Genomic DNA, 9,263 nt, shown 5'->3' on the forward strand with positions numbered 1-9,263 from the left:
ACTAAGGCTTCATACTTGAGGAATTATTACCTTTGATCATGGTAGAAGCACCCGACCAATTCAGAACTCCTCCACAGTACACTCAACTGAACCTCTAAGATTAGATTCTTCAAAAAATTATAACCTACAATATCACACCTCAGATCGGATCACATGATTACATGTACTATGTGGATTGCTTCATTATGGGGTTTCTTTTGAAGCGGAAGAAGCTTGACTTGTTTGGTTTGCTTTTAAAATGGATGTGGACAAGGCTAAAAGCTTGTAGGGTTACTCTTCCTTATGGTGGCATCCTAAATATGTTGTTTTCTCATCTTAGTATCATCAGTCCAAATGAGGTGTTCATCAAAAGAACTCGGTATAATTTATTCAATTCTACAACTTTTGATGTGAATTCCTGCCAAAATAACGAAATCCGAAAAAAAAAAGGAACCCAAGATCGTTCTACGTTCAAAATTGAATGATAGACCTTGACCCGTTGTTTATGACAAACAAGAACCTTGGTATATATGACCTCAACCCGTTGTTTATTACGAAAAAAGATCCTCGGTATAAGGAAGACACCACAAATGGTGGTGGAAAATCGTTTGATAAGTCGTTGGTGAATGCCACGAGAAATCCTGATAAGTTCAAATAGTTTTTCAAAGAACCGCAGAGAAAATACTCTCACAATTTTTTTCAATGATCCCCTTTGTTCTTACAATAAGAAAGCTTTTATAGGCATAGCTTAGGAGACAAAGCATTAAACACTTCAAACCACTCTCAACAACTTACTAAAACTTCTTGCAAGATTACAAATTAGGCTTAACAACTCTCAACAACTTACTAAGACTTCTTGTAAGATTACAAATTAATAACACAAAAGTCAAAGGTAGGCTCAACAACTCAACAACTTACTAAGACCATGCAAGCAAACAAGTTGTCTAGCATGATTACAAAGTAAATATAACACAAAAGTCAAAGAGTCAAATCCTATATTTGAATAGCACACCATTATTGCAACATTTAAACATGCCATTTTAAGCTTGGCCTTGGCCAGATTCTTCAAGAGCTTCAATCATGTTGATGAATCTTTGTTGCTCACATGGGTCATGCTCAATGGGCCTCCACAAATTTGCTTGAGCCCATGCCTCTTGAATCAGTCTGTTGAGTGTAGCTTTAAATTTCCTTGCTCGTGCTCTCATAACCGGCCCAATTGGCACTTGGACAAGTTCCTTTGAAGTTGTGCCATGATTTGCATCATTCCCCTCCTTTTGAAAAGGATTTGCCCTTAAATCATCACCTACATCAAAAGGACTCAAATCAGTAACATTAAAAGTGGTGCTTGCATTGTACTCACCAGGTAAATCTAGCTTGTAAGCATTGTCATTGATGCGCTCTAGGACTTGGAAAGGTCCATCTCCTCTTGGAAGCAATTTGGAACGTATTTGCACCGGAAATCTCTTTTTTCTCATATGCAATCAAACCTAATCTCCGAGTTCAGAAAGTAGCTTGTGACGCCCCTTGTTGACTTGTTTTGCATTTGGCTCCGTTCTTCACTCAATGTTGAATCGTGCTTTCTTATGAATCTGCTTGACAAAGTCAGCTTTCTTTTTGTCATGTAAATTAACATGATCAGTCAAAGGTAAAGGAGATAAATCCAATGGAGTTAAAGGATTAAATCCATACACAATTTCAAATGGTGAAAATTTAGTAACAGAATGAATAAATTTGTTATAAGCAAACACAACATGTGGTAAACATTATTCCTATGTTTTGATGTTCTTTAATGATTGCCCTCAATAAAGTAGAAAAATTCCTATTTACTACTTCAGTTTGACCATCAGTTTGTGGATGACAAGTAGTAGAAAACAATAGCTTAGTACCTAGCTTACACCACAAAGTCTTCCAAAAATAGCTCAAGAACTTAGCATCTCTATCCGAAACAATTGTTCTGGGCATGCCATGTAATCTCACATTCTTTCTAAAGAACAAATCAGCAACATGCGAAGCATCATCCGTTTTGTGACATGGAATAAAGTTTGCCATCTTAGAAAATCTATCCACAACCACAAAAATTGAATCTCTCCCACGTTTAGTCCTAGGCAATCCTAAAATAGAGTCCATGGAAATATCAATCCAAGGCTCATTAGGAATTGGTAAAGGGGTATACAAACCATTGGACCTCACTTTAGATTTTGCTTGCTTACATATGACTCATCTACCACAAATTCTCTCAACATCTCTTTTCATGTGAGGCTAATAGATGTGTTCCTTCAAAACAGTTAAAGTCTTTGCAACTCCAAAATGTCCCATTAATCCCCCACCATGAGATTCCTACATTAACAACTCCCTCAAGGAACAATTTGGTACGCATAACTTATTCTCTCGAAACAGGAATCCATCAAGCCTAAAGAACTTACCACAAGCGGTTTTCTCACAAGCCCGGTATGCTTCACAGAATTTGTGGTCATCAGCGTATAAGTTTTTAATGTGCTCAAAACCAAGCAATTTTGCATCAAGTGTGGAGAGTAATGCATACCTGCGACAAAGTGCATCGGCGACCACATTCTCCTTGCCTTGTTTATACCAGATGACGTATGGAAACGTCTCAATGAACTCCACCCAACGCGCATGCCTTTTTTTTAGCTTATGTTGTCCCTTCAAGTGTTTCAAGGACTCATGATCAGTGTGAATCAAGAATTCCTCAGTCCATAGGTAGTGTTGCCACGTCTCTAAAGCCCGAACCAATGCCTACAACTCCCTACCATAAGTTGGGTAGTTTAAGGCTGCCCTGCTTAGTTTCTCGCTGAAGTAAGCAGCTGGTCATCCTTCCTACATAAGAACTGTGCCTATACCAATACTTGAAGCATCACATTCAACCTCAAACGTTTTCAAAAAATTAGGTAAAGACAATAAGGGGCGTTGGTTAGCTTCTCTTTGATTCATTGGAACGCCTTCTCTTGTTCTTCTCCCCATCTAAATCTAGCATTCTTCTTGATCACTTCGGTAATTGGTGTGGTTATGCTACTAAAGTCCTTCACGAACAGCTGGTAGAAACTAGAAAGTCCATGAAAACTATGAACATTACCTACACTTATGGGACTCGACCATTCTTGGATTGCACGTTGATTACGCGTCAAAACTGCGTAATTGGGCACTTTAATATGGTATTTATGGCTTATATTTTTAATTAAGTGTCCAAATTTATCCAATATTTTAATAAAGTGCTGAAATTATTATTCTTGAGTTTTATTGTGCAATTACGAGTTTTTGATAATTTTTTATCACACGAAAAGTCCCGAGAACCAAAACCAACACTTGTTCATATTTTGTGCATAACATTTCCGTCCAAGCTCTGATCAAGACGATTCAAATTTCTAGAGAAAGAGGAAAGAATTATCTACAACTTTTTTGTTTCAAGTTTTATGAGAAACAGGCTCCAGAATGGTCAAATTTGGTGGTGAACAGAGAACGAAAAAATGAAAAAAGAAAAAAGAAAAGATAAATATTAAATAGGCTTTGATTTGACCCGGCCATGTAGCCAGGTCGGCTCAGCCAAATAGGTCAGGCGATTGGGTCTAGGGCAAGCCTCCCCTCTCCTTTATTTAAATTTCCTATTCTCCTTCTTTTCTTCTGGTGGGCGCTGCCCCAGCCTTCTTCTTCTTCTTCTTCTTCTTCCTCTTCTCTTTCCTTCTTCTTTCCCTTCTCTCTTCCTTAGCGCTTCTCTCCCTCTGCTCTCTCCCGAAAGTTCCTCTATTTTTCTTCTCTTCTCCCTTTGTTCTTCTCTTTTCTCAGCCCTCTGTATCTCCTCTTTACTTTAGTCCCCCTTCCTCTCCGTCCCAGCCAGACCTGCCATATCAGCCAGCCCACGAGACTTCCCCTCTGCTGCAATTGAACACCAGACTCCCAGCTCCAGCACCCGAGTAGCCCCAGCCCAGCCATGCTCTAGGCTTCACCCTTCTCCTCCAGTAGAGCATCAACACAGCAGCCCCTGCTAGAACCCGAGACCACTGTTGCTGCAACTCCTTCAAGCTGCCCTGTTTCTCTCTCTCTCTCTCTCTCTCTCTCTCTCTCTTCTTTCCTTTTCTCTTTATTTACTCTTGTTTTTAATTAGTTACTGCTAAATTTTAGTAAAATTTCTATTCATGTTTTGAAGTTTTGAATCTTTGGATGATTAGTATTAAATTCTATTTACTTTCTTACTCTTCTCAATTGATATTAGCATTAGATTTATACTTATTTTTTTTATTTGTTTGAGTTATTTTTTTAATTTTATTATTATTATTATTATTATTATTATTATTATTATTATTATTATTATTATTATTATTATTGATTAAGGTTTAGTTCGGTTTCTTGAAAAAATTAAAATAAAAAAAAAAGAGAAAAAGGAAAAGTTTTATTGTGTTCGTTAAATTTAGGTTTTTGTTGCGTTTTGATCTTTGGGTTCAAGTTCTTGGCTCATGTTAAAAATTCAGCATTTTGTCTACATTTCATTTGTGATTTTGGTTCATAATTTTTGGTTCATGTAAAAGATTTGATTTTTATTGCGTGCGTGTGTGTGATTGATTTTCCATTACGTGCTTTAATTCCATGATCAATGTTACCATTTTTAATTAGCGCGTGGTTTGATGTTTCCTTAGGTAGATTAGAGTTTCCATCCTTACTCTTTAATTTGAAGCATGTTAGTTTTAGGACTTTAATTTAAGTTTTTGTTTAAATCTCCAAAATTTTGAAAATCCGAATCTGAGCCGAGTTTAGTACCTTTTTTTGTTTTCGATTGGACGAACGTAAATTTTGAGATTAAAACGCATTCCCTGAGGAGATGATCTAGCTCTTGGGCTTAATATTACACGATAGAACTCCTATACTTGGGATAGCTCTCGAGCTGCTCATTTTTCGAGTGAGTCACACGTACCTTATTTTCATCAACCTGTGTACCTTGTGTACTAACAACAAATCCTAGAAATACAAGCTTATCGGTGTAAAAAGTACACTTCTTCAAATTAGCAAACAACTTTTCTTTCCTAAGGACATCTAAAACAGATTTCAAATGTACTACATGATCGTCCACATTTTTGCTATAAATGAGTATATCATCAAAGTAGACAACTACAAATCTGCTTATAAATGCACACAAAACATGATTCATAAGTCTCATTAAGCTGCTCGGAGCATTAGTCAATCCAAAAGGCATGACTAACCATTCATACAAACCAAACTTTGTTTTAAAGGTAGTTTTCCATTCATCTCCTTCTTTTATACTAATCAGATGATAACCACTCTCTAAATCAATCTTAAAAAATACACAAGAACCATGCAATTCATCTAACATATCATCTAAGCGAGGAATAGGATGATGATACTTTACCATTATGTTGTTGATGGCTTGGCAATCAACGCACATTCTCCACGTCCCATCCTTCTTAGGTACAAGTAAGATCAGAACGGCGCATGGATTCATGCTCTCCCTCACTTGCCCTTTTTCCAACAACTCACTTACCTGCCATTGAAGCTCCTTTGTCTCCTCGGGATTGCTCCTATAGGCTAATCAGTTTGGAATTGTCGCACCAAGAACAAAATCAATTTGATGTTCAATCCCTCAGATTGGAGGTAACCCATGTGGTGTTTCCTCAGGAAAGACACCCACTTTGTACAAAAGTACAATCATCAGCTGATTTGAAAACATTGCTCGCTTAATTTCACTCACTTTTGCATAGAAATTCTTTTGTTTTCTCTTTGATTTTCTTTTAATGGCCAAATTTTGATTTTCTTTTTCTCTCTCATTTTTCTTAGCCTCTCTATGATTTTCACTCCTTTTCTTTTTTTCACTCTCTTTTTGCAATCTCATTTGATCCTGACATACTTGCTGCGGACTCAATGGTACAAGAGTGATTGATCGTTGATAAAGTACAAAGGAGTATTTGTTCATAAAGCCATCATGCTTCACACACCTATCAAACTGCCATGGACGCCCTAGCAATAAGTGTCCAGCTTGCATCGGTACTACATCACACAACACTTCATCTTCATATTTATCGATTCGAAATGCAACTAACACTTGTTTGTTCACTTTTATCTCACCACTATCATTTAACCATTGCAACTTGTACGGTCTAGGGTGCTTCAACATGGGCAGTCCCAATTTTTCCACCATAATTGTGCTTGCAACATTAGTACAACTACCATCCTCAATAATCACACGACATACCTTATCTTTGACGTAGCACCTAGTGCGAAAGATGTTCTCCACCTAAACTTCATCAACTCCTTTTGCTTGCAAGCTCACTGCTCTCCTTGACACCAATGTCAATGCATCAGGGGCTAAATATTCCTCCTTGAAAACGTCCTCCAATGGTGGCACGTCGTCATTGTCAGAATCTTTATTGTCAGTCACAATTTCACCTTGCAACACCATGACCTACTTGTTTGGACATTGACTTGCTATGTGTCCCCTGCCTTGACAATTAAAACATTTAATGTCACGATTCCTAGAGGTAGAAGTGTCAATTTTACCTTGAGGAATGTGGCGGGTGTTTGCAGACTTGGGCTCGGCTTTGGAGGTTTGTGACTTGTCCATCTGATTGGTATAACTCGGTTTCCAAGAGGTAGAACTAGAGTTATGGGCTACACAAGACACCCCCCCCTTCTTGAGTTGTTGCTCCACTTTGATGGCCATGTGCACCATATCTTCCAACTCCACATAATGCTGCATGTCTACCTTATCTTGGATTTCCCGATTTAATCCAAATAAAAACCTAGCCATTGTAGCTTCTTGGTCTTCCTCTACATTAGCCCGGATCATAGCAATCTTCATCTCATTGTAGTAATCCTCTATGCTCCGGCTTCCCTGCCTAAGACCTTGTAGCTTTTTGTACAACTCTTGGTATTAGTAACTTGGAACGAACTGCTTTCTCAACACTGTTTTCATCTCCTCCCATGTTTCTATTGGTCATTCTCTATTCCGCCTCGTGTTTATAACAAGATGATCCCACTAAGTAATAACATAGTCAGAAAATTCAATCACAACTAATTTTACCTTCTTTGTTTCAGAATAGTTGTGGTAGTCAAATACGAAATCCATCTTCTTCTCCCACTTAAGGTATGCTTCAGGGTTGGATCTACCTTGAAATGACAGAATCTTCATCTTAATACTATCCAAGTTGTTATATTCCCAGTTCCTAGCTTCTCTAAACCACCTTCCATGTCTCCTATTACTAACAATAGAATCCTGATCATCTTCTTCATCAAAACCAACCCCGTAAGGCTCTTCATCTTCAACCCTCACTCCCCTCAGTTGAACTCTTTCCCTTCTACACACATTAGGGGAATTTTGTAGCTGCTTCTCACATGTATTCTCCATTTGATCTATCCATTCTTGAACCTACTCTAGTTCCAACCTCATCACACGCCTCATCATACTCATCATGGCCTCCATAAACACTTTCGGATCAGCCAGTTTCGTAGCATCTTCGGCAATGCTCTTAGCACTGTTGTGAGACATGATTGCTGCAGGGAAAAGTTAGAAAGGTAACAAAAAAGAAAAGGACCTCACAATTCTCACCCTTACGTGTTTACACTCAAGAAAGGTGAATCACTCTACACTCGTGTTTCACTCAAAAAATACGTGGCTTTTAACCCTCTAATGTTCTCACCACTCTTGCCTTTTTCCACTCGATAATTCTCTTCCAGTTCTTTTGAAACTAAACAATACTTCAAATTTTCCAACAATGATTCACCAAGAACTCATCAAGGAATTTTAGATAGCAGGAATACAAGGAACAGGACTGATTAGATTTTCGAAAGCACAAAATAGCAAAACTTCCACGGGAAAAAAAAAATTGATTTTGGGGTGAGGTGATTTCCAGACTAACTGGAATCCAAAAAAAAAAAAAAGAATCGAAACAATAAAATTTTTTTTTCTTTTTCTTTTTTATTTTTTTATTTTTTATGATCCTTCTTCTTCTTCTTCTTCTTCTCTTCCTTTTTTTATTTATTTATTATTATTTTTTTATGATTAGCAATTGGATTTTGACAATAACAGAATAAGATTTTGAAATAAACTAGAACAAACAAAATACGAGCAAAATGGGGTAGAGGAAATTCAGCTAAACTAGGGTATGTGAACCGAATTTGGAAACTACAAGAACACAGAATAAAGAAACAGAAGAAAGGTTTTAAGGGATAGGCAAACCTAGACTAGAACTTGTGCTCTGATACCAAATGATGTGAATTCCTGCCAAAATAACGAGATCTAACAAAAGAAAAAGGAACCCAAGATCGTTCTATATTTAGAATTGAATGATAGACCTTGACTCATTGTTTACGACAAACATGAAATTTGGTATATACGACCTCAACCCGTTGTTTATTGCAAAGTAAAAAGCTTGGTATAAGGAAGACGCCACAAATGGTGGTGAAAAACCGTTTGATAATTCGTTGGTGAACTCCATGGGAAATCCCGATAAGTTTGAATAGTTCTTCAAAGAACTGCAGAGAAAATACTCTCACAATTTTATTCAATGATCCCCTTTGTTCTTACAATAAGAAAGCTTTTAAAGGCATAGCCTGGGAGACAAAGCATTAAACACTTCAAACCACTCTCAACAACTTACTAAGACTTCTTGCAAGATTACAAATTAGGTTCAATAACTCTCAACAACTTATTAAGACTTTTTGCAAGATTACAAATTAAATATAACACAAAAGTCAAAGGTAGGCTCAACAACTCAACAACTTACTTAGACTATGCAAGCAAACAAGTTGTCTTGCATGATTACAAAGTAAATATAACACAAAAGTCAAAGAGTGAAATCCCATATTTGAATAGAACACCATTATTGCAGCATTTAAACATGCCAATTTAAGTTTGGCCTTGGCCAGATTCTTCTAGAGCTTCAATCATGTTGATGAATCTTTGTTGCTCATGTGGGTCATGCTCAATGGGCCTTCATGAATTTTCTTGAGTTCATGCCTCTTGAATTAGTTCGTTGAGTGCAGCTTTAAATTTCCTTGCTCGCACTTTTGTTACCGGCCCAATTGGCACTTGGACAAGTTCCTTTGAAGTTGTACCATGATTTGCATGAACTTTAAAATAGATGGGATATGAGAAGCATGACCAGGGTTGGTTTCTAAGAGAATGAATTCCACCAAGGCCAGCTCTTGAGCAAGCTCCACTTCGTGAATAGCAGCCTGAAACTCCTTCATGGTTTATGCCATTCCATCATCAGTTCACCACTTTCAGCGGTGATGTACGTTCCAGACTTCAATCTCTTGAAGAA

This window comes from Malania oleifera, chromosome 12, assembly GCF_029873635.1.
Source record: "Malania oleifera isolate guangnan ecotype guangnan chromosome 12, ASM2987363v1, whole genome shotgun sequence".
Taxonomy (NCBI): domain Eukaryota; kingdom Viridiplantae; phylum Streptophyta; class Magnoliopsida; order Santalales; family Ximeniaceae; genus Malania; species Malania oleifera.